At 42.8% G+C, this 27,227-nt stretch overlaps 1 protein-coding gene across 9 annotated transcripts in view; it reads left to right on the forward strand.

The window, feature by feature from the left end:
* The window catches only part of TMEM178A (transmembrane protein 178A), a 248,504-nt gene that overhangs the window by 208,822 nt on the left and 12,455 nt on the right, over positions 1-27,227 (forward strand). The window lies entirely within an intron of this gene.

A 27,227-nucleotide genomic window follows, 5' to 3' on the forward strand; every position in this document is an offset into this window, starting at 1 on the left:
TTTCAAAGCTCAAAATGAGCCGTTAAACCCCATCAGGCAGACTGCTCATAATTGCAAGCGTTCTTGATTACCACAGAAGATATGCTTTTGTTTGGGGAGCATCTGGAAGTTACGTTCCACTGAGGGAGTAACCGAGTCTCCCAGTGTCAATGCTAAATGGGAGGCCATGGGGAGTGGCCACATTGAAGGAATTTAGGCAGGTCCTAGGGTTTTCCCAACAGTTACCAAGGGTGAACGCTCCTTTCCTCTTTGAACCCGCCTGCAGTGTGGTATACCCCAGGTTACTGACCTTTGACCTCTGCCAAGCAAACTGTGACCTCGGGTTGACTGTGTCCTTATTCCTGAGTCCATCTTTCTTGTGTCTGTCCACCTTGTCTTTCAGAGAGATTCCACTGTCCTTCTTTGACACTCAATTGTGTGACCATCTGAGGCCCATTTTCCTGTATTATTTGCTGGTTAAAAGAATAAAAATAGGGCTTCCCTGGTGGCGCAGTAGTTGAGAGTCTGCCTGGCGATGCAGGGGACACGGGTTCGTGCCCTGGTCCGGGAAGATCCCACGTGCCGCGGAGCGGCTGGGCCCGTGAGCCATGGCCGCTGAGCCTGCGCGTCCGGAGCCTGTGCTCCACAACGGGAGAGGCCACAACAGTGAGAGGCCCGCGTACCGCAAAATAAATAAATAAATAAATAAATAAACCCATAAGAAAAACCCACTACACCATTGCTATTGTCTAAAGCTTTGCACAACTGGTTGTAAAGATTTTTATCAAAATAAAGGCGTTTTTCAGTAGAAAATGGACTTTATCTTCAAAACCTGGTAAAATTTATGATGGTTTATTTTTTCACTCTTTTACAGTGTTTCCCTGTGGTTAAAAGTGATTGCAGTGATTAATCTGTTCTATTGCAAGTTTTAACTAAAAGGATGTAGCTGAACTTCTTGGAGCCTGAGAGAGCCCACATCGGCCCTCTTGAAGCTGACAGCCTTTGTTTGCTGCAGAGTACGGGGAAACTACAGGCTGCACTCCATCTTTCTTGTAACTCAGCCAGATAAGCTGATTGCAGACCAAATAATAATGTCATGGGGACACCCATCAGGGAATGCATTAGCAAGTGAAAAAAGGGGAACAATACAAACCATATTTCAGTTTCCGTTATCTTGACTGACTGAGGACACACTGAATTATTTTCTGTAATTTGCTGGATGTCCCCCAGTGTTCAGACTTTTAAGTATTTTGTTCATGGGAAAAAATCAATCAACTCATTTCTCCTTCAAGGACCAGAAGGTTGTAATATGTTCCCTTTTGGTTTCTCTGGGTTATTTGATACCACATAGGTAGACGGGGAAGCGATTCGAGAAGTATGTGGGAAATTCTGGATGTATAGATAATTCCAGAAGGCTTCATTGTCCCTTTACGACAGGTACCTCAACTGTAAATCAACACTGATGCCTCCATCTGCCATGCCAGTAAGCACTGACTTGTATCCTTAGCGTCTATAGCAGGCAAGATTGGGAGAGTGGGGCGTGAGGGTAGGGGTGGGAGGCTGTATGTGACTTGGATCTCTCTTGTCTACATTTTAAGGAATTTTTGTTTGGTGCGGGGGATGTAAACATTTGCTTCACTCAGAAATCAGTCAACAAATGTTACTAATGAGTGTTGAAACGAATTGCTTTTGCAGAGAAGAGGCTGCTCAGTGAAAAACACGGGTGCGGTATCCTCCTTGCCCCGTGAGGTTGTGCTTTCTCTAAGGACCCCCAGAGTAGTGAGGAAGAGGGTCTGAGCAGGCGGATGGGGCTGTTGGTTAATTTGAGTTCGAATGCCGTTTCTTATGTTCTCACAATTTTGAAAACTGCTTACAGTCATGTTTACAGTTGTCATGGAATTTTTCAGCATGGGCATCCTGTTAAATGCTACTCAAGGAGGTTATCCTGAAAAGCAACAGAATCGATCACTTGTCATGGGTTTGAAAAATTATGGAACTCATCATCAGAGAGACAGTTTGACCTAGTGGAAGATAAACTGTAAGGGGAGAAGAAACTAAAAATACAATGGTCAATGATAATAATTGAGTGTGGGCCAATTGAAGCTCAGTATGTTTGTTTTATGCCCCTGAAACTTAATCACTTATTCCAGGTGATTTAATCCTTAGCATCTAACATATTTTAGGGAGAGTTTGTTTGGTGTTCAGACAATGGAAGTGTTGGTTGAAAGAAGCTAAAACGAACAAATACTAGACAAATATAGAGCTAGGCTGAACTAGAGTGGCAGGAGAAGCGACAGTGACTGCTGACAGGAACGTTTCTGAAAAATACTGTCTTTCTGTTCGGGTGTTTGAAACAAACAAAACAAAAAGGGCACAAGGAAACTGTTTACTATTCAGCAGTAAAAGATAAAATCCAGCCAGAAGATGTCTGCTGAAGAAGCCTCAAAGTCATGTATTTCTTTCCTTTTTTCCTCAGTGTTACCTTTTCTTTCTGAAAGAAACTCAGATTGGTTGGAGGAAAATGGGTAAGCACATGTAGAATCAAAGATTCACAGAGTTGAAAGGAACTTTGAGCCGTGATCCTCACCTAATTTTTTTTCCTGTGATGCCGTGATAGAGGATTTTCATGTGCCCTACAGACTTCTGTCAATTACATGCAATTCCTAGCACACCAGCTCTGACTCCCTCCTTTTCTCTCTGAGCGCGTGTTTTCAGAATGCCTGTGACGGAGGGCATGTTGTTATCAGCATAATCTCGATCAGTTTTAATTTATAAAACGGAGTCTAGCTTTTGGACAGGGGAGGCCCTTTGATCTTGTATAGAGGAGGCTTAGAGACAGGCATCTGATTGGCTGTGGGAGTGGCGGCTTTATCCAGGTTGTGTGTTTTTCAGGGGTGAGGCTGGTACAGGGAGCTGGTGGACACTGTGAGCATGCGTACTTCAGTCTCCCAAAGTCGTCCCCAGGCACCACCACTGATTTGGAAATTGGGAGCTGTATTAATAACTCATTACCTGTTGGCCTTATGAACAGGTCCCAACATACCTGATTTGAGAAAGTTAAAAAAAAATGACAGGAGAAATCATAAAAGGTCACAGTTTTGTTTGCCCTCCAAGTGTGACAGAGTTCTTGAAATAAATCTGTCTGAGAGCCCCTGAAAGCCGTTAAACAGAGTAGCTGACTATTCAGTAAACCACACATACAAGAGGATTCTGCAGTCATATTTGATTATATGCCATGGGAGAAATTGATGCTTCTTACTAATATGCCCCAGATTTTCATTTCGGAAATTTGTGGCATAGGTATTTTCGAGAGCATGTTTTTATTTCCTAAATTATCACACAGTTCTTGTTTTAGCACTCTTCCAGTTCTATTTGCAGGTTAAAATGGCAGACCTAATTTTTCTCCCCCCTGGCTAAGTATTCTCCCATATATCTAGCTTTCCGGAGTTGTTTTTATTCCTGAAAAGGTCAGGTATGAAGCATTATAATTTGGGTTGTCAGTCTCATTTTTTTAAATGCAATTAATAAAGTGCTTGATAAACATTCATCCACTCACATATGTGGGTTTATCAGTTAAGGATCTTTTAGTGCCGAATAGTAGAAAACCCAAATAAAAATGGCTTAACCTACAAGGAAAGTGTATCATCTCCCATAACAAGAACTCTGGAGGAAGCCTGTACCTGGGCTGGTTAATTAAAGATTGAATTCTGTTGGGCTTTAGTTGTCGCAACAGGGGCTTCAGGCTTGTCTCTTGCTGGTCGTCAGCAGGAGTGTCAGTCACTTCATCACATAGCAATAGTTCAAAGGCTACTAAAGCAGGAGAGAGAGGCCATGCCCCTTTTTCCTAAACCATTCTTAAAATGAGCGTAGGGCTTCCCCGGTGGCGCAGTGGTTGAGAGTCCGCCTGCCGATGCAGGGGACACGGGTTCGTGTCCCGGTCCGGGAAGATCCCACATGCCGCGGAGCAGCTGGGCCCGTGAGCCATGGCCGCTGAGCCTGCGCGTCCGGAGCCTGTGCTCCACAACAGGAGACGCCACGACAGTGAGAGGCCCGCGTACGGGGAAAAAAAAAGGATGTAAAATGTTCAAAACTGTGCATTTTAGGGGATTTTGATGTACTCCAAGATCTGATAGTGCAGTTGTTATTCATTTGATACACACTGTACTGATGAGGTCAGTGTTGTTACACACCTGGAAGGCCACCTGAGGAAGTGGTTATTTAGCAACATATGATTCTGTGTTTGGAGGAGTGGGATGGAGGGAGAGTGTGTTCTGATGGAGCTCAGGCATCTCGGCAGGAATGTTCGAGTCAGACCACTCCAGGGCACTTCACCTTTCCTGATGGAATTGCTATGCTCTTCTTGGACCTCTCATTTGAAACTGAGAGGCCTATTTATTAAAGCTGGATACCTCTTTAGAGCAGGAATTACAAAGCAAGAAAACAATCTGAACTATTGCAGATGGGCTGAGCTAGCAGGGTGTTAGCATAGAAGCCTCAAAAGATGGTGTAGAGCCACAAGGTATGTGGGAGGACATATATTTGGACCACCAGATTGCATGCCAATTTGTAGGTTCAAAAAGATAAAAAGCAAGTGAGGAGGAAGGAAAGAGAGGAAAGCAGGAAGGAGCAAATGAACAACTATTTGGTGGATCTTTGGGGAACCAGCTCTCTGGGATCTTGTTTCTTTAAGTATCTATCAGGTTTATCTTTCTAAAATAAAATCGTATCATGTCTTTCCTTTGATTAAAAATCACAGTCTGATGGATTCCCCAATAAGTTAAAAATAGACTGACTCAATGATCCAGCAGTTCCACTCCTAGGAATATACCCTAGAATGGAATATACCCTGGAATGGAAAATAGGGACTCAAACAAAAACTTATACATGAATGTTCATAGCAGCACTGTTCATAATAGCCAAAAGGTGGGTACAACCCAAATGTCCATGAGTTGATGAATGGATAAACAAAATGTGCTATGTCTATATAATGGAACATTACTCAGCTATGAAAAGGAACGATGTACTGGTACATGCCACAACACGGATGAACCGTGAAAACACTGTGCTCGGTGAAACAAGCCAGACACAAAAGGCAAAGTATTGTAAGATTCCATTTATATGAAATATCCAGGATAAGCCAATCCATAGAGACAGAAAACAAGGAAGGAGGAATGTGGAGTGACCGCTTCATGGGTATAGGGTTTTCTTTTGGGTTGATACCTATGTTCTGGAGATAGATAGTGGGGATGGTTGTACAACGTACTAAAGGACAAGGAATTACACACTTTAAAAAATGTGATCAAAACAAAACCAAAACCAAAACCAAAACCTCTCATGGTTTTGCACTGTCCACATCTACAAGTCTAAACTTCTTCGAAGGTCATAAAAAAGCCTTTGCCGTGTGGCTCCAATTCCCTTTCTGGTTGTGTAGCAAGACACTTCTCCATGAAATCTAGGGTCAGGCTCCACCAGACCATTTGCTTTTCCCTCAATACATGTTCCCTTCACTCTGTGTCATTGTGGAACTTGTTTCCTCTGCCTGAAATGCCACCTTCTCTTGTCCATCTGGTCGCTCTTCCTTGAAAGCTTCCTAGTGCCATTGTTACTTCCTCTCTAGACTTCCTTGACTCTCCCCTTAGCCTCTCATTACCTGCAGAATTAATTGCTTTATTAGTTGGGACCCCAGTGTGCTTTGTACTATTATAGTGCTTTCTACATTGTATTGTGGTTTAGTTCCTTGTCCACTTTACCCCCTACCTTAAGGTTGGGGATGGATGCCACCCAGCTCAGTATCTGGCACATGGCGATCTTCCCATAGAATAGCTGTTGAAAAAATTCCACTGGATTGATTCAAATCACCGTCATATCTGGTCCATTCTTTTTCACCCACTCCAGAGTTTCTCGTTCAATTCAAGGACAAGGAGAAGAGAGACTTATTCTAATCTTTCAGAGACTAGGACACTAATAATTAACTCAAAGGAGATGAAGTAATTGGCATTAAAAAAAAAAAGCAGTAGTAGTAGTATATGTAAAAAAAGAAGCGTTTATGGTGGTTTTTATATTGAACGTATTCCAGAAATCAGCGTAAAACTAACAGGGTGCTTTTTATGGAGGATTTGCCTCATAAAATGTTCTTAATCCTTAACAAACGGATTACATTATTATTGCGATTTTCTTGTCTTTCTGCTTATACCCCATTGGAAGTCCCTACCTTCAAGGAACTGTTCCTTTGTTCTCTCACAGGACCTAGCTGGGTGGTTTTCAGATACTAGGAACTCGATAGATGGGTATTGTTTTCCTGGGTTTATTCCAAGTATTTTCTTGTACAGTTTTGACTTATTAAATATTCTGTTTTTCAGTAAAACTGTTGCAAGTCCAGTTATATACTTCCTTTCACCAGCAAGCACAATAGCTAGAATGAATCCGAAAAACTCTTGGTGGCTGCCCTTCATCAGGCTCTTTACTGAGCTATTCTGATGCTGTGTCAGACGTCTTAAGAGGGAGGCTCCTGTATGCTGAAAGAAAGCCTGGAGGAGCAGCTGGGGTTCAAGTGGGCTTTTCAGACTCTTCAAGCTGAGATAGCTCTCCAAGAGACTGGTGGCTTTTCTGGTGTGCTGAAATGATCTCCCTCTCAGCAAGTTTATTTTGAAGGTTATTGAGGTGACAGCAGGCAGAGATTTGGGGCATCTTCTTCCCTCTGCTATTAACTAGCTGTGTGACCTTGAGCAAGTCACCTCACCTCTGCAGATCTGCATTTTCTCATTTGTACATACAGAGGTTGGATCAGTGTAACCTGCTGGGTCTCTTGGAGCATTAACTGGCTGTAACTATAGGATGCCCAGCAAACAGCAGCTTAATTAACTCCACAAAGTGTAAGGATAGAAAAAGGTCGGTTCTCCCTAGAAGCAGGTAAAGTGTTAGGACAATCCAAATCTAAGAGCCTTTGTCTCTTTTCAGTTGTTCACCCACATGCCTTTCCTTTGCTCTTTTGAATGTGACATGCTTTCTTACTGCTAATTTTCTTTTTCATTTCCTGAGGGTTTCAAAGGAGAAAACAGGACTTTCTGTATTGTTCCAGGAATTCTCTTCTGTAGGAGCAGTGTTTGCCATGTGGTTGGAAGGACTGAACTGTATAATATTTTCCTTGTTAGATGATTTCACAGGGAATTGGTAATAATAAGTTATATCTGGTTTTAGGAACTGAAGTTAGAGTTCATAATAGAGAGCAAAAAAGGAGCACCCTTTAGAAAATTGCATCGTATAATTTAAATTTTGCCTTACCTGCTCATTTAAAATTTTTTTGATGAAGTTTGAGAGCTTTTGATGGAAGAAAGAAAATCATATACTTTCTTTTTGTTACTACAGGTAAAAAAATCCTAGGTTTATTCCTTTTTTGCTTCATGAGAGTATTTAATACTCATAAGCCACGTGAAGTTAAATAGAAATCCACAATTATCTATTACGATTTGTGCTGTTCAGAAGTTTTAGAGATACGCTTTCTGAATTTAATAATCTGCTGTGTTAAATACCTGGAAGTTATATTTGACCACTTTAATTCATACTATGAATCTTGATTATTCGTTTGTTTCTTTTTTCCCCTCAGATGATATTTTAGGTGGCTTGCTGCACATTGTAATTGGCATAATAGTTAATTTCACTGAAAGCCCTATTCAAAAAATTTGAACATGATATGACTTTCCTTGACCCCCAATTTCTTCCTTTGTGTAGATGAAAGGATACGCCCAGGTAAACCTCTTTAGGCATCCATGGCAATGATTATAATGGCAGATCTGCTGCTCTACTTCTGATGCTGGGTTGGACCAGTTTTTACTTAAATCCTTCCACACAGAGCAGAGATGAGGTAGACGAGACAATCATCTGTATCATCCCCATCACAGTCAGGCTGATTCTTATTGAGAGAGAGTGTGAGTTCCAGAAGACAAGAGAGGATATGGCTGAAGGTAGCAAGCATACTACCTCACCTTTGCCCCATCATAAGCATTTTGGTCATTTGGAAGACTTAGAAGTTTATCTAAGAGGAAGGAAAAAAGAACCTGCTCAAAACAGGTTGACAGCACTGCACTGAATGGTGATGGGGAAGATAGGGGAAGAGGCAACCCCATGGAGAATGAGAGTCATCACATAACCGTCTTAACTTTGGTCTCTTTTTGCGGTACGCGGGCCTCTCACTGCTGTGGCCTCTCCCGTTGCGGAGCACAGGCTCCGGACGCGCAGGCTCAGCGGCCACGGCCCACGGGCCCGGCCCCTCCGCGGCACATGGGATCCTCCCGGACCGGGGCACGAACCCATGTCCCCCGCATCGGCAGGCGGACTCTCAACCACTGCGCCACCAGGGAAGCCCAACTTTGGTCTCTTGATTCTTAGAAAGTCTCTTCATTCTTTTGGAATTTTGTTTGTTTCCTCTTACAAACAGTAACACTAGGAAGAGTCTTACAAAGTCTGTGGGAGATTATGAACTAGGGAACTGAAATTACTCTGTAGAAGCCATATGACGAGGAGTGTGATATTCATGGAATTCATGAGAAAAAGCACTTTAAATTTACACAGCAGATTCCTTCCTCATAACCCAGAGCGGTTTTTACAAAGAGAAAAAGGAGACACGTTCTCTGACTAAGCATACGTGATTGAGGAGAATAACATTGGGACTGCTGTTAATTACTGCTTGTATACGGAGGGGAAGGTGGCCCCGTGGAGGGGGCAGTGGGGGAGATGAGCAACCTTGGGAACTGGGAGCTGTGGCCCTGGTCCTGGCTTTTCCGCCACCCGTGGGACCTTGGCAAGTCATTTAAACCTCTCTAGATCTCAGCTTCTCATTTTTAAAGTTGAACTTCATGATTTCAAAGAGTTTTCCAGATTATTACCTTTTATGATTATTTAGAGCATCAGAAGGAAAGGGTGAGTTTTCCAGAGAGCCAAAACCTACCTTTCCGTGCCTCAAAAACTTGTTTTTATCTGACTGGATGGATATATTATTCAATGCATTATGCACATCTCTGCTTTCTGAAACAGAGAGCACTAAATTTAACTTTTGCTGAATGACTCAAGGTTGTAGCTATGAACTATGATGTAATAGCCAGGTCCCCTTGGGGAACATAGAGGTGTGTAGAACTGTGTGCCTCAGAACCAAATGACGCAGCACACTGTCCTTTACACAAAAATGATTGTGAGGTTCTGATTTTTTGTGTGTGTGTGTGCTTGCTGCTTTTCTAAATATCACTTCTTTCTGTTTCCGTTGTCTGTCTCGAGCTGTCCCTTTTTGTATTCCACTTTGCTGCTTCTAGTGGGCTAGGAACAGGGGGTCATAGATGAAGCAAGCTGGAATTAGGTCTGAAGTTAGGGCAAATGGTCACCAGGTGAGGTTTCAGGAGGCAGCCCTGAGGGTGGAGATTTGGTGACTTCCTCAGGTCACTGCCTGAGGCCTTTGGGGTGTTCTGTGTCGCAGTAAGCGGCCCTTGGATAAGTACAGTATCGAGGTGTCTGGCTCTTCCTGTTTATGGAATGATGTAATGTTTGTGACCATCCTTCCTAGAGGAGAAAATAAGAATGAGAGCTGGGCAGGAATGACATAGCCCAAGGGACTACAAGAGGGCTCAGAAATAGAAGCGTGTCAGCAGGAGGGCAGGTGTGCGGATCCGTGACAGTGTCCAGGTGACGGACAGGCAGGGCCAAGCCTCATTTGTAGGGCGTCCCACAAGGTCATCCTGTTCACAGCCTTGGCTTGCAGCCATTCTCCACCATGACAGCCCATTACTGCCTTCTTTAGATGAAGCAGATACAGGGGGATTGGCAGTGGCAATGTTGAATTAGGACCCATGGATGCTGAACTTCTGGTTAATTGTTATTCTTTTGATCCTCGGGACCACTTGCGGGTTGCTTAAGAAAATGTAAATTGGTTATTCATTTCTGTGTATTTACATGTACATGCCGCTTTATTAGCTTGCAAAATACAGTGTCATCCATTTCAGCATAAACGTGGACACTGACTAATTTGCACTTCTTTAATCTGCAAACTTGGCAATTTGGGGCAGCCTCCTACCTCCTCCATCCTCCCTCCCCATGATCTCCCCTCTCCCACCCAGCAAAGCCAAGAATGTTATTTTAGGCTGTAGGAGCCATATTTTAAAAATACCACTGGGCTTCTCTAAGCTTTTCTGAAGTTTATAAATGAATGAATGAATGAATGAATGAATGTCACATGGGCCAGTCTCCTGTGGGGCTCTCTTTGCTGTGTTTTCTGGGAACTCATGGGAGAAAAGCAGTCAGGCCTGGTGCTATCCTGGGGCTACAGCTCCCCTGCCCAAGAGGGGGATAGGAGCTCATCCTGGGCAGGAGGAAGCCAGGAGGGTCCAATATATGTAGCTGTGGCTTCATCCAGGATTGTGTTTATGTAACTCCTGGGGGTGTGGGGAAAAGCCAGAAGATGATCGGTAATTAGAGAAACAGGACGGTGCCACCCATTTTGGTATGGGAGTTAAGTGAGCCACCGTTGTGTCCCACTTATGCTAGAATTTTCCTCTCTTTTAACACCATCGGGAAGGATGAGGATGGGTACAGGAAGCAACATCTGCTTTCTTCCCTTCTAAGGCTGGCCCCTCCTGACTTCTAGAAAAATACTGCCATAATCGCTCTCAGGATTCTGGAATTACAGTCCTTGTAGCAGTGCAGCCTGAGGCCTTATTTATCCACGGCTTCGACTTCTTCTTTATTGATTTGGGCTGATAATCATGCAGTCTGTTGGGCTGCTTCTAATTATTTTGGCTATCTTAATTATTGGATTGTGCATGACCTGTTCTGTTAAAATAATTTCTCAGCAAAAAAGAATTGAACCGGGTCAAGAGTACATGCATCTACCTAGTTCCTATCTGCTTCTGCCTCTAGCCCTTTGTGTCATATTAAATGAATCATTTTGCTTCCGTGTTTTTCATTTTTCTCTCTGTGAACACAGAGAGAATGATGTTTATCTTGTGACTTAAGATTTAGGGTCACTAAGTGTCACACACTCTTGAAATGTAAATTGTTGCTATCGGTTTGATAGGACCATTCATGCTGCCTCCATGTAGTTTACATCTTTCTTTCTAATTATGAACTTTCATAAACACACGCTCATTATAGAAACTGCAGAAAACTGCAAAGAAGAAAACAAAAATCAACTGTAGCCCTCCAACTTAGTTACATAATCCTGTTCAAAGTTTGATTTCTTTTCATCCAGTCTTTATGCAAATATATATACAAAGACATGTTTCTATAATGTGATATATACTGCTTTGTATCCAGCATTGAGCCACAAGAATTTTCCAATTTTAATCATTTTTAATATCTGCAAAGTATTTTAATATGTGGGTGCATCGCCTTCTAGCTAACTAATCACTAATCTCCCCTACTCGAGCCTCTCCTCATATCCTTTTTTGTCTACCTGACGGAATCATCTCCCAGAAATAAAACTTGATCCTATCACTTCCCTGCTTAAATCCTTCTGCAGCTCCTGATTACTTGCTGGATGAGGTCTCGCTGTGTGGGGGAAGGAGCTTTTCTTGCCTGGTCTCAGCCAACCTCTCCTCTTAGCTCTTTACTTCTCATCACGCTCTATCTCACACAGCACCGAACAGCCTCCTGTCTGTCAGTTCCTCTCAACACTCCTTACCTCTCTGCACCTTCCCTTTTGCTCTTCTGCCATCTGGGATGCCCACTCCTGCCTCTGATGCCACCACCCCTGTGACCTGGCTGTCTCTGGCTCCTTTCTAAGGTTCCCTGCAGGAGGCCTTCTCTGCCTTTCCCTCATCGGGAACCTGTTTCTCTGGACAGCTCTGTAATGACCTGCTTGGATCTCCATCACTCAAATGACTCTGGGCCCCCTCCAGTGCATTCTCCATGCTAGGGCAAGAGGGAAATGTTTTCTGGCCAGTTTGTTTTAAAAAATCAATTCTGATCATTGATTCTGGTCATTTACAATCTGGGGTGGCTTCCACTGAGGCTCACAACAGAGGCCAAGTCTCGATCCACGTTCAGGCTCTCCGCGATCTAGCCCCCGTCTTCTTCTCCAGCGCCATCTTCCCTGATATCTCCTCAGCCCAGTCTCGCAGGCCTTCCTCTTCAAAGCCCTCATACGCGCCCTTCCTTCTGTTCCACGAGGATAATTCTCATGATCCTTGGGACCTCAGCCTTCTTGGACGGCCTCCACCTTTCCCTCAGCACTCAGCCACCCTCTTCTGTGCTCTCAGAGCACTGTGTGCTTCTCCCTTATGTCAGAGTTGTGATTTGGCATCTGTCTGTGCTATTATTTCAATAATGCCACTGTCCTTCACTAGACTTTAAGCTCTCTGAGGGTGAGACTTGTGTTCGTTTTCATTTATAGGTAGGATTGGCTTGGGGGAAAATCGCAAGGTCCAGTAGCTGACGTTAGAAAAGCTACCAACAAACCAAGCTAGATGAGACCAGGTCCGTCCCAAGTCACCAAGTGGGGCAATGCCAGACGCATGGATTAGAGGTGATCTCCTATAGTTCTTGGAATAGCCTATGAAATCAACATTATCAGCCTCATTTTAACTCAGACTCAGAGATTTTCATGAAGGTAGCAGGGGGGAGGACCATAATTTAATGTTAAGTCAACCTCGAGGAGAGGGGGCTGTGTGGAATGAAGAACATGCTGGTCCAGGCTGTCCACTGGGAGGTGACGGACCTCCTGGTGTGCGGTGGTGGAGCCCCAGGTGTTCGTTTGTGTGTCTCAGGATGCATTTGGGCAGCTGGCTGGCTCGTTGTATGGCCTTAAACCAGCCAGGCGGAGAGAAGCGGTGCGGCCAGAAGCAGGGAGCCCTGCAGGGGCTGATTTTATCTCTGCACATTGGTGCTCCTGGGAATTCGCGGTGTTCTCTGAGTCCTTTTGCATGTGCCGGATAGAAGTGGGGGCAGCTGTTGGCCAGGTTCCCAGGGTCCTCGGAGGGCACAGTGCTAAACCCCGAGGAAGAAATCCCCAGGTGCTCAGACCTGAGCAAACTCAGGTACTTCTGAGCCCTGCAGGGCAACGGAGGTGGGCTTTACTGCTTCTAGTCCCGGGCTTTTAAAGTTACCCCCCAGAGGAGGCTGGGGGCTGTGGATGCCCTGGAACACCGGTGATCCAGCCTCAGGCTTTGAAAACCAGACAAAGACAGAACAGAAGTCTCTGTAAAAGAGAATAATCCATAAAGGATGCTGCCAGAGAGTTTTAAAACATTTCTTCCGTATTTCCTTAAATTAGGTTTTTCTTTTAATTACCTAGTTATCCTTCAGAAACTTGGAACAGCCCGCTCCTTATCAGCATATTCCTTGTCAATTACGCACAGGCTCAGGCTTACCGTGCTGAGGGGGATGTTAAGTACGAGGCAGCTGGAAGTTCTTCCCCTTGGGCTGAGGGGAGTGATAGGAATGCTAATGGGCTGTAGCTCTGGGCTGAGCTGGCAGCCGAAGGAGAGGCCTCCCTGAGCACAGGGCTGGGGGACCGTGTGGGGAGCAGAGGAGAGGCTCATGGCCTGGGTGCTGACCCAACTGGATGAATGGGGGCTGGGGGTTAACCTGTAATTTTTGTGATTCTGATCAACTCTGCCTGCTTCCTGGGTTCTTAGCACCGTATCCTCAAATAGCTGATTGAAGTGATGCTTAGCAAAACTGCCTATTGGCACTTTTTTTTTTTTTCCTGCCCAGTTGTCTATGCCATTCATGCTGCTTGATGTAAAATTAGGGTCGGAAACATTTCGTGGGCATGTTTGGATGAGATGTGGGCTGAAATGTGGTGTGTGTGTGTGTGTGTGCGTTATAAGGTGCGATGAGCACTGAGGTAAATAAGCTACAGCTCTGGACTCTATGCAAGTTATCTTGTCCTGTCCATCCGCAGACAAGGACTTGTGACGACTAGATGTGATAAGCACAGGTGGAAAACAGAAAGAGAACTAAAGCTCTCCTTCACGCTGTCACTGGAACTGGACCAGAGGTACCTTTGTGTTTCAGGCTCAAGCACCCGACGGTTATCTTGGCTGCCTGAACTATGTGGGTAGGTGGGTAGTTCTGGTAGGAGAAAGGATGGGGACTTCAGTTTGGAGTGTGCATCTGTGGGGTGGGCCCTCTCCGCCTTCCCTCCAACAGAGATTCCCTTCGGAGGTGGGTTCCACTTGGCCAAGGAGGAGGTTCACCCCTCCAATCCTCGCTTTAGGTATTGAATCCCAACACCGCTCCCCCAGTTTGGGACCTATGTGGGTCTGGGGCTCTGGGGTGGAATCTCTGCCCCAAATGGCCCTCCTTCCCGTCGCAAGATTCCCACACCTTACTCTGTCTTCCCAGCCACTCCTGTGCCCCTTTTGTTTTTCCTCTGCCCTGCTCGGCGAGCAGGGAAAGAAGTCTTTGCCTGCAGCGCTTCAGACAGTGGTTTCCTCCAGTCTTTGTTTGTGCTTCCTTGTGGGTAGAGGGCAGTGTGAGAGCAAAGGGGATGGAAATACACAAATTAATATGACGAGAAAAGCGATGCCACGCGTCAGTCCATGCCCGCCTGCTCTGTCCTTGTTCACTTAAGAGGACTAATTAGGCATGATCAGATGTAGTCATAGTGACTCTCATCTGACAAAGTCTGTTAAGATATCTAAGAACTGGTTTTGGAAGCAGATGCAAATTCAGTGCCAGCTCTGTCACTCGTTAGTTGTGGGATTTCAGGCAGATTATTTAACCTCTCTGAGCCTCCGTTTCCTCCTCTGTAAAATAGAACCTATCTCATGGGGGATAGAACCTGGCACATAGCAGGTCCTCAGTAAATTATCATCATCACCATTTAGCTATGTGCCTTAGTTAGTGCCTTATTTGTAAGAGGCACAGGATATCTGCCTTATGTAACTAACAAGGATGCGGAAGAAGGCACTTTCCATCCAGCATCACAGGCCATACAGTAAATAAGACCATGATTATCATTTTCCTATAACTACATTAAAGCAATTCTGGGGGTCTCAAAAATGTGCTTATCTGCAGATTTATGTCCTGATTTAGAGATGCCTGGAGCTGTTGCGGGAGCCGGAACACATGGGAAATAGTGTAAAAGCTTCTAGAAACAACGGTCCTGTCCTGACTGTCATCTTCCTGCTGCTGCTACAAATGGCTTTGAGATTTGGCTGCTTCTGCTGTAAGGTTCTTGCCCTGGACGGTGGTGAGTGCCATCCTCAGCTCTTGTTGGAGCGAATCCTTGATAATTCATCCAATCTGGAGATTTTATTGCTCCTTTGCTTCTTGTCTCTGGCACCCACCGGGCCACCTAGCTACGAGAGGGTGGACTGAAGTATCGCTAGTAAAAAAAGGAGTGAAGTTCGAACTTGTCAGGTTTGCTTAATCATTGCTTAGCCTTGATCATTACTTAGAAAAAGTTGAAAATATCGTTTAAAAACAGTTTGTATTGTTCTTGGAAATTGATTTCAATCATCTGTCAAAGCCCAGGAGTACAATTCTATCAGTGATCCAGCAATAGAATAGGCTTTCCCTTTAGATCCTGAAGCCTGGCTTTAAAGGGGCTCCTAGTTTCCATTTATCTGGATGTGTATCTGTGACACCTCCCAGCATAAATCCAGCAGCTCATCTGGTGAAGAGGATACAAGAACATTGTTCACGGCAGCAAATATGTTTAAATTTTTTCACAGTCTGAGCAAAGCTATTGCCCTTGTCTATATTTTCATAAATGAGCTCTACCAGACGTTGCTTTCCTCATCTCCAGGTACAGTAGCAATTAGTCAATTCAGCTCTATCCAGGACTTATCTTCATGAAGGAAACAAACTTTTGAAAGTGTAGCTCAATTTGAAGGATTCTATCAAGGCACCTGGAAGGGGCCAAGAGTGCATTGTTTTTGTTTTGTTTTGTTTTTTTTGCGGTACATGGGCCTCTCACTGTTGTGGCCTCTCCTGTTGCGGAGCACAGGCTCTGGACACGCAGGCTCAGCGGCCATGGCTCACGGGCCCAGCCGCTCTGCGGCATGTGGGATCCTCCCGGACAGGGGCACGAACCCATGTCCCCTGCATCGGCAGGCGGACTCTCAACCACTGCGCCACCAGGGAAGCCCGAGTGCATTGTTTTTAAGGATCATTTGCCCTGGGACACTGCCAACACACTCTAAAGTGGGCAGCCTTTCTCCAGGACGCTGCTCTTTTCTGAGTACTTGGGAAATTGCTAAAGGTATCAGTATTTATAGGTCATCGTGTGGCAGGTGGGAGATAGCTTTCTCCCTCTCTCTCTCTCTCTCCCTCCTTCCCCCTCTCCCCATGTCAGAGTTGTTGTTTAGTTGCACTTCGTTACTTTTCAGTTTTTGTGGAACCATATTCTAGATTCAGAAAGTAGGTCCTCTGTCTAAAAGGCACTTGCTGAATAAATGTTTGTTGGACAGATGAGTAAGTGAAAGAAAGAATAAATGGTGAAGTGATTGTTGTTGGCAAAAGGCAGTGACTGACACTTGGCCACTAAATTTTTTTCGCCAGTGCTGAAGATGAGGACAAAATTACTGCTGTCCTTCAGGTCAGGACTCATGCTTCACTGGTCCTGCTTATGAAGGGGGATGGGAGGGGAAGGGGTGGATAGACACTGTCCTTTATTAAGCATCAGCTATGGACTTTGCAGTGTTAGGACGCTCTATGTATGTTATCTCGTTTGATCCTCATGACAGTTCTGTGAGGTTTTATTACCTCTATGTTACAGATGAGGAAATGGAGGCTCAGAGTGGTCCAGTGTATTGTTCTAAATCACACAGCTGGTTCCAAAGCCAACATTCTCGTTTGCACTCGTGCATGCTGCTTCTTATACGCACGTGTTAAATGCACAAAAAGCCCCATATTCCCAAGTTTCTCCCAATATTTAGAGTGTAAATGTTTAACCTTCCGATTAAAAAATATATGTATTCATTCATATTCACACGGATTGAAAAAGTCATGGGGACGGGAGAGGGAAGACAGCTTAGGTTTGCTTCCCACACTGACTATGTGGATGTCTCCCCGAATCCAGGAGATTTTAACTTCAAGTGTGTATTAACAACAGCTTGAGACCCAGGTGCTATTAAGACAGCTTTTGTCCAGACTTTATCGATCTCTCTGAGGTCAGCATGTTGTGACCAGAGCAAGAGTAACTAGAAGTGACTGTTGGCCTGTCCCTGTAACACGGTATCCCCTGTGGGAGGGAAGATACCACAGTGTGTGAGACTCCTGCATCCACTGAGTCGATGGCTGTGTTTGGTTTCACATGAGATGGGGCTCAGGGCACAAGGCATGGGATGGGGTGTCGGTTATTAGTGTGTCTGCCTTCTCTCCAATGGCATGATCATGTCCCCCTTTCCCACATTGGCAACTCTGAGATGGCAAAAAAGAGGCCAGGGCCTGTCTCCACATTTCGATTCTCTGGTCTCCTGCTAGAGAGAGAAGGTGCAGGGGAGGATAAGAGAATGGGGAGGGAGAGAGAGGCAGACAGTACCCAGCTGGGCTGAAATCCCCCATTAAGCCACATAGAATCACATCCTCTCTTCAGCCTCTAATTGTAAATCCCCAACCCACCAGATACATCATTGACTGTATGCCATGATGGTTCTGAGAAACTGAGAATCCCTGGCTTGAAAGTTTTAAATATTGTATTAGTTTTTATTGTAGACACAGCAACATAACTAAATTAAAGGACATTTAAATTTTAATTCAGCAAACCAGTCATCATCCACCACCGTGACCCAGTGAGAATTTCCACCTTTGTACAGGATCAGGCCTGTTTGAACAGTTATTTCTGGTTTTCTCCACTGTTACTTTTTTTTTTTTTTTGTGGTACGCGGGCCTCTCACTGTTGTGGCCTCTCCCGTTGCAGAGCACAGGCTCCGGACGCGCAGGCTCAGCGGCCATGGCTCACGGGCCCAGCCGCTCCACGGCATGTGGGATCTTCCCGGACTGGGGCACGAACCCGTGTCCCCTGAATTGGAAGGCGGACTCTCAACCACTGCGCCACCAGGGAAGCCCTCCACTGTTACTTTTTTTTAAAAAAACTTGCTGTGATGATGTTCACTCTTTCTGCAATAGGTTGAATCCCTCAGCCTTGGCATTGAACCTTCCCTCTTTGGCCCCTAGAGATCATGTGTTTACAGTTCAAGGAACTCACTTCAGTCTTGCCTTTAAGGAATAGTCCAGTTGTCTGGGTTTGTCCAGGTAAATAAAGTAGCAGCAGCAGAAGTAGTAACAGTAATAGTAGTAGTAGTAGTAGTAATAATAATAATAATAATGGAAGCTTACAGTAATAGTATTATATAAGCATTATATTATATAAGTATGGTATATTGAATCCTCCTATGAGATAGATGCGCTATTACTGTCTATATACTACAACTGAGGAAACTGATGCCCAGAGAGGTTAAAGAACTAGCCAGAGGCACACAGCTAGTGAGCGGTGAAACCAGAATGCAAATCCATGCTGTCTTGCTCCAAAGAGAGTATAGAGGGAACACAAATACAATTTTATGCTTCTAAGAAGTTGATTCTCCATGAGTAATAAGAAGTAATTATAGCAGAACATGCTAGTATGTTGTGGAGAAAGAATCTAAGCAAAGAATAACATTCACACCTTTCAGACACTTGCGGTATCACCCCCTCTTGCTCTTAGTTGCTTTTGCTTTAATTGGAGTCTTATTCACCTTCATCTGGAAATCTCCTCTCTCCAGTACAGAAGCCACCAACCACATGAGACGACTGAGAGCTTGAAATGAAAGACTTGGTGTGAAAAAAAGCGTGTCAAATACCTCATTAATAATTTTCAAAATCTTGATTGCATGTTAAAATATATTAAAATTAATATCACCTGTTTATTTTTGTAGTGTGACTATAAGAAAATTTAAAATTGTATATGTGACTTGCATTCTATTTCTACTGGACGTTAACACTCTAGATTTACCGATTTTATATCTTTCTCCTTTCAATTCTGAAGACTTCGTGATGGGTTTGCCCTTCAGGACTGGTTTTGGTCATCTGGGGCTTAAAAGTCAGCTTTAAGCTACCAAGCTTACTGTACTTAGTTTATTTATCTAAGCGAGGGCTGTTCATACTCATTCAAGGAGGTGATGAGGAAAACCTTTTCTTTTGTCTGTTTAGCACCTGATTCCCTCAGAAATTAAATCTCATGGACAAGAACATGGTAGTCACCCTGCCCTGTGTGCCCCACAGTTGATCTTTCCTTTTAAACTGGGATGTGCACAGGCAGAGCTGGTAGGAAAAGCGTTCTTCATTTTTCTGCCCATGGGCTAGTTATGGAATTCCAAGTTGCCTTTGAAATGTTTTAGGAAACAATGCAGACTGTTCACCGACACTTTCATCTGCTAGAGGACCTAAAGCATCAATTATACTGTAGTTGTCAGCAACCTCTTAAACGTCATGGATCCAGAGAGAAGTCACAGCCTCGACTGTTGAGGAACTTGGGACATTCAGGGGGAGGCAGACTTGCTGACCTATTAGGAAATAACGAAGACTGAGTAACTAGAGCCAGATTATGTGGCTCAGCCTCTAAAATCAAAATAAAGCCAGAGAACTGGGGTGGGGGGGGAGTTATATGGGCTGCATGCGTGGGGAAGACCTTTTGAATGAAGGCTGTAGGCCTGGAGGGCTTAGTAGGTTGTAGATCGTTCTAAGGTGAAGGCTGTAGGTATAGGAAGAAATGGGCATGACACTGCCAGGGGACACGTCTGGGAGGGATGCGGGGAGTCCCTGGGGACCAGTCACATGTAAGTGTAAGTGAGCTGGGGGGCAGGGATAGATGATAGGGGCCCGTAGCCTGGGCTTGATTCGGGGGAAGCTGATGGTATGTTCTCGATGGGGCAAAACAGAGCTGGATGATGAAAACCCCAGGCTTATTGCTCTCAGGGACCACCAGAAATTTTCTCATCTCCTGTTTGCCTAAGTGTGGAAGTTGGTACATTGGCACAGCGTTAAAGCTATTCAGTATACAGTTATGGAGCACCTACCTTTTGCCAGGCACCTTATTTTTCAATAAACACATAATTCTAAAATAAATACAGCGTTACATGCTGGCAAGTAAAGCTGTGTCCCACTTCTAGTTATCAATTTAAAGAAACATATCAAGCTCATGATACTGTGAAAGGCAGGTGGATATAACAGAAATCTTAAAGGTTTTCATGTTCTGCATTACGGATGGGCAACTGAGGCTCCAGAGGCCCCAGGTCCTCACACAGCAGGTTTATCTAAGAGTGGCGTGCAGGGTGGGATGGAAAATGGGGAGAGAGTGGCAAAGAGGCCAGTTAGCCAACTGTTTAGGAGTGAAGTGAAGACTCTTTAGGAGTCTTGAGAAGTGGTGAGAATGGAGAGGAAACATGAGAGCCACTGGTTAGACCGTTGTTCAGGCAGCTGTTTCACGTGTCTGTTTATCTCTCTGTGTACTTGGTCGATCTGCGATGCTCATTTAGGGCTCAGACTCCTAGTGCGTCTGATTGTTCTGTTGGTGAGCGTGGGCAGATGCCGAGAGGTAACTCATAATCCAGCGCTGACATTTATTGAGCCTTAGAGTGGGCCACATCCTGTGCGATGTCTCTTTCTTTCCTCACAATAACTCCATAACGTATCTGCCGTTATTCCCCCTCTTTTACAGATGAGGGAACCCAGGCTCAGAGAGGTAAGGTAATTTACCAAAAGTCACACAGCTGGGAGTCAAATCCGAGCCTGGCTGACCTCAAAGCCTTTAGCCACTGCATATACTGCCTCATCACTGATTGACTCTAATGACTTTTAACAGCATCTTCTGCTGTTTCTCACTTTTCTCCCTCATTTAACCTAGAGTGTGAGTTTCTGTAAGTTAGCTTAGAATTTGATTCCTTTCTCTAAGCATCAGAAACAACAGAAATTCACCAGCCCCTAAGCCCCATTTTTAACCCCTGTGCAGCATATTTTATATATCTTATTCTATGGTTTATATCATCATTAAAGTGGCTCTACTTGGCCCTTTAAAAAGCTAATTAATCACTAAATATAGACCACAAGTTGTTCTTTTCAACCCCCTGCGTGTCTCTTTCCCCCCATTGTGAGATGCCATCTGGTGCTATGAGCTCATGCTTTTTGTGTTCCTTTTGAAAGAGCCAGATTCATTGCTCTCTAAACCCGGAAAGCCAGTTCATTTCAAAGTTCGCATGCATGGCTTTGAAAAAATTTGCATCTAATGCCTCCTTGTGGATTTTCACAGTATCACTCTTCAACATATCGCCTGGCATTTCTGTCTCTACCACTGTCTATGTATATATATATATATATATATATATATATATATATATATATATATACTTTTTACCAAAAGGACTTAATTTGTTTTTGGCAAATTAAGCAACTAGAGGTCTTTTCTGGTGTGATTTTTGTCAAGTTTCATTTTGTCAGTTTTACATGTGTGCTGTAGGAAGCCAAGACTTAATAGCATACTTTACTCTTCGAATCTATTTTACTTTCTGCTTTAACAGTGGAACAAGTGTTTAAGAAAAAGGAAATAAAAGAGCTAATCGCAGGCCTCTGACACTACTGCTGATCTGTCCTTTACTCCATCTTTCTCTTCCAATTCTGCCTGAAGTCTCTAATCATCTTCCAAGGGAGTAGAGCACCAGGGCTGTAGAGCATTTTCTTGCAAACTCAAGAGAGAAGCTCTGGGTTCCCTACCACACTCCCAGTCTTTGGGACCTTTGGGTTACTGCTTGTTACTCTCCAGTCCAGACCTTGTCACTCTTCCCACTTCCTTTTTCTTCTCATTTCAAGTTCTTGGCAGTCTAAATTTAACTTGGGAGCCTACTGGGGAAGGAAAGGTAATTTGGTGATGTGTGCACTGCTTACCTCATTCCTGGCACACGTGTGGCGCTCTCCTGGGGGAGCAGGAGAGCACTGGGCTGGCCGGCTGCCCGCCTCCTTTCTGCTACTCTCTCTGTCCACTGGGATCACGCCTGTTCCCAGCAAGGGACGGAGGAGGAGATGGGCTCTGAGAGTATTAGCAATGATGTCAAGGGACCACATATTTCCCTGGCACAGGAGTTGGTGGAAGGCCAGCCCTGCTGAGTCCGAGAGGAGAATTTCTCTCCAATCCAAACCCTGTCTCTAGCATTAAGTAGCTTCCGTGAGATGCAGGAAGGATGAAGCCACTAAGTCAGCCACGAGCCAATCCAGTCTCCAAATAATGTGTGTTGAAAGGTATGGATAATATACAAACAGAAGGCTCAGTTAGGTATCCGCTTTGTTTCCAAAAGAGCATATGTTTGTACTAAACTGAAAAAATTTGTTTTTCACTTCAAACTGACAGTTCATTTACTAACTGCGGTTCTCGAACTTATGGTTACCAGGGGGGAAGGGTGGGGGGAGAGGGATAGATTGGGAGTTTGGGATTGACATGTACACCCTGCTATGTTTAAAATAAAATGCCTTTCCATGAAAAAAAAAAAAGCTGCAGTTCTCACTACCCACAGAATTAAGATGCATTTCTAAAAGCGTAAGGATTTCTAACTTTCCTGAGTGAGCATTATACAAAGTTTGGGTAACACCATATATGTTGAAAGCTTGGTTATTGCTTTGCACTGTGGCCTTGGGCTAGTTACTTAACCTCTCTGAGCTTCAGATTTTTCTACCTGCTTAATGGAGCTAATAATACCTATTTCATATTTAGCTCATAGGGGATTTTGGTGAGTATCAAATGGATTTTGTCAATGCTTTTTTTTTTGGCATCTATGAGGTGATTTCTGTGCTTTATTCTATTGATAAGGTATATTACATTAATTCATCTTCATATGTTGAACCAACCTTACATTCCTGGCATAAATCCCATTTGGTCGTGATGTACAATCCTTTTTATATGTTGCTGATTCACTTTGCTAGTACCTTGTTGAGGACTTCTGAATACATATTCATAAGAAGTATTTTGTAATATTCTTTTCTTGTGATACCTTTGTTTTTTGTATCAGGGCAATACTAGCCTCATACAATGATTTGGGAATTGTTCCCTCCTCTTCTGTTTTTGTTTCTTTTTTTTTTGAAGCGTCTATGAAACATTGTTAATTTGTCTTTAAACATTTGGTAAAATTCACCAGTGAAGCTCTCTGGTCCTGGACTTTTCTTTGTGGGAATTTTTTTACTAAGTTAATTATTAACTCATTCTCTTTACTTGATATAGATCTGTTTAAATGTTCTATTTCTTCTTGAGTCAGTCTTGGTAATTTGTGTCTTTCTAGGAAGTTATCATTTAATCTGTATTATATAATTTGTTGGCATATAATTTTTTCACAGTATTCTCTTATACCACTTTTTATTTCTCTAAGACGGTTAGTAATGTCTTCTGTTTCATTCTTGATTTTAGTAACTTGAGTCTTCTCTCTTTATCTTAAATGATCTAGATAAAGATTTGTCAATTTTATTAATGTTTTCAAACAACCAAGTTTTGTTTTTTTTTTAATTTTCCTTATTTTTCTAGTCCCTACTTCATTTATTTCCACTCTAATTATGTAATCTCTCTCCTTCTGCTTTGGGTTTAGTTTCTTCTTCTCTTTTTAATGTCTTCAGGTGGAAAGTTAGGCTATTGATTTGAGACTTTCTCTTTTAATGTAGGCATTTGCAAGTATAAATTTCCCTGTAAGCACTGCTTTAGCTGCATCCTATAAATTTTCATATATTGTGATTTTGTTTTCATTAATCTCAAAGTGTTTTTAAATTTCCCTTGTGATTTGTTTTGGATGCATTGGTTGTTTAGAAGTGTGTTACTTAATTTCCACAAATTTCTGAATTTCCAAATTTTCCTTCTGTTATTGATTTCTAATTTCATTGTATTGTGGTCAGAGAACATACTTTGTATGACTTTCTTTTAAATTTATTGAGATTTGTTTTATTGCCTAAAATATGGGGTATGCTGGGAAGTGTTCTATTTGCACTTGAAAATTATGTATATTCTGCTGTTTGGTGAAGTGGTGTATAGATGTGTGTTTTGTCTAGTTGGTTTATAGTGTTGTTCAAATCTTCTGTTTCCTTGTTGACCTTCTATCTAGTTGTTCCACCATTATTGAAAGTGGAATACTGAAGTGTCCAACTATTATTATTGAATTGTCTATTTCTTCCTTTAATTCTGTCAGTTTTTTCAAGTATTTTGGGGCTTTGTTGGTAAGCGGATAAAATATGTTTATAGTTGTTACATCTTCTTAGTGGATTGACCTTTTTATCACTATAAAACGTCTTTCTTTGTCTCTAATAACACTTTTGGTCTTAAAGTCTATTTTGCCTGATGTTAGTATAGCTATTCCGTCTCTCTTTTGGTGACTGTTTTCATGATATATCATTTTCCATCCTTTTGCTTCCAACCTACTTGTGTCTTTGAATCCAAAGTGTGTCTCTAGTGGACATCACATAGTTGGATCATGTTGTTTTGTCTAGAATGCCAATCTCTGCTTTTGGTTGGAGTGTTTGGTCTATTTATATTTTAGTCCATTTATGTTTACCTGTGTTGTAACATTACAAATGTTCATTGTTTCTTCATGTGGATTCAGTTACTGTCCTTTCATTCAGCCTGAAGGACTCCCTTTAGTATTTCTTGTAGGGTAGGTCTGCTAGTGACACATTCTCTCAGTTTTTGTTTAACTGGAAATGTCTTCATTTTCCCTTCATTTCTGAAGGATAGCTTTGCTGAATATAGAATTCTTGGTTGATAATCTTTCTTTCAGTGCTTTGAATATGTCATTCCACTCCCTTTGACCTCCATGTTTTCTGATGAGAAATCAGTTTCTAATCTTCTGAGGAGCTCTTATACATGATACATTACTTTTTTTCTTGCTGTTTTCAAGATTCTCTATCTTTGGCTTTCAACAGTCTGGGTATGGATCCCTTTGAGTTTATCCTATTTGTACTTCATCAAACTTCTTAGATGTGTAGATTCATGTTTTTAATCAAATTTAGGAAGTTTTTGACAACTGTTTCTTCAAATATTCTTTTTGTCCCCTTTTCCCCTCCTCCTTTTTGGGTCTCCCATTATACTCCTCAGATTGGATAATCTCAATTGATCTGTCTTCAAATTTGCTGATTCTTTTTTCGGCCTGCTCAAAATTTTGTTGAGCCCCTCTAGTAAATTTTTAAATTTCCATTTTTATACTTTTCAACTTCAGAATTTCTATTTGTTTTTTTTCTGTCTCTTTTCATACTTTCCATCACTTTACTGATATTCTCTATTTGGTGAGACATCATTCTCACACTTGTCTTTAGTTCCTTGGACATGGTTTCCTTTAGTTCTTTGAACATATTTAAAACAGTTGATATAAAGTCTTGGGTAGGGACTTCCCTGGTGGTCCGTAGTTGAGACTCCGTGCTTCCACTGCAGGGGGTGCAGGTTCGATCCCTGGTCAGGGAACTAAGATTCCACATGCCGCGCGGGAAGTCTTGGTTAGGTAAATCCAATGTCTGGGCTTCTTCAGTGACAGTTTCTATGGACTGACATTTTTCTTCTATGTAGGAGCCTTTTTCTGTGTATGTTTTATACTTTTTAATTGAAACTGGACATTTAAAATAATATAGCAACTCTGGAATTTAGATTCTCCCTCCTCCTCAGGGTTTGTTATTGTTTTTGTGTTGTTGTTTGTTCCTTTAGTGACTCTACTGAACTAACTCTGTAAAGTCTGTATCCTTTGTCATATGTGAGCCCTGAAGCCTCTGCTTGGCTAGCTTAGTGGGATGCTAATGATTGGACAGAAGTGTTCTTAACTGCCTGGAACCAATAAGTCCCCCAGCCTTTGCCAATGGGCTCTGTGTGTGTGTTGGGGCATGTGTTCAACTCTACTTTAACCTTCACTTCCTGCTTACACAGAGCCTCAAGGTTAGCCCGAGGATGAGTATCAAGTGGAATGACAGTTTTGAAAAACACAAATGAGAGCTATTATTGCAGTCTGTTATCTTTTATTATTCTCAGACGAGGTCATTTGCTCTTTGTAAGCACAGGCATTTTCTGACTTATAAACACGTCACATATGTAAACACCGAACTTATATGCCTTAGACCTCACAACCACCACCAGGGGCCTATGTTGAAAAAACAAAGAGAAAAATAGAAAGAGCTGTGAGCTTTTAGAGAATCTGTGGTTTCATAAGGAAAAAAAAAAAAAGCTTCCGAAAAAGCAGAGATAGTCCTGGGTAGTTTCTTAGCTGCCTGCATCCGCATTACTTGGGATGTTTTGTTAAAAGTCAGGTTCCTGGCTCCATCCCATATCTTTTGAGTCAGAATATCTTGGGTTGGGTCCAGGAGTCTACATTTTAAACTAGCTCCCCAGGTGATTCTTATGCATACTGATGATTGAGAGACAAGGGAGGTGATCCTGTAGGTGCCTTCCCGTCAGGGACTAAGTGGCTCGTGCTGTTAACTGTGCTCAAATACGAATCCCCCCTTTCAATGCCTGAGTTTTTAAAAATTTCACTTTTTTAATTACATTTACTCAAATTCCACCAATTAGAGATTTATTTGCATCTATGAGAATATTTTTTAACAGCTGCCGGAGTGAAAAGATTAACATTTACTCACAGCTCTTTTAAAATTAATCTAATCAGATTGCATTTATCCAAACAGCTGGTCAAGGTGATTTACAAGGAAAGAAGGAAGTTTTGTTTCATTTTAATTTGACAGGAAGATAGATACTTTCGTGGGATTCAGAAGACTTTAGGGGAAAAATAGGCCTGTGTTAATTTATGCAGTAATAGCATGGATTGAGAGGGAAGGTAGGAAAAGACACTAGATAAAGCAGTGGATACTTGCCCATTTCAAAATATTGTGCATACAACCAGGAAAGGGAGGAAAAAATTTCTTTCTCCTTTCTACTTTTAATATTACCCGTTGTCTTAGAACCTAGAATTCAGATCAGTAAAATGTGTATTAAGGAATTATATCAGCTGCTGTAGGGCTACTTAGGCTCTCGTGGGCTGTCTAGAGACCTAATCACTATTTAAACCACTACATAGAAGGCTCTTTATTGAAAAATGTCTTCTGGTTTCCAAATAACACACTTCCTGATATACTTTTTGATTCAGCCCATTTGAGAGTTTGAGGTTGGATCAAATTTGGATGCGTGAAATTTATCTGTGTTCAAATTCCAAGCTGATTTCTCCCAATCATCTGTATACTTTTAGGCCATTTCTCCTTGAGGAGTTTTGTGTTTAGTTCATACAAATTCAACATTGAAAAAATAATTAGGGGAGTTTAGATTCTTATCAAATTTAATACATTCA

Source organism: Phocoena sinus, chromosome 13 (assembly GCF_008692025.1).
Source record: "Phocoena sinus isolate mPhoSin1 chromosome 13, mPhoSin1.pri, whole genome shotgun sequence".
Taxonomy (NCBI): domain Eukaryota; kingdom Metazoa; phylum Chordata; class Mammalia; order Artiodactyla; family Phocoenidae; genus Phocoena; species Phocoena sinus.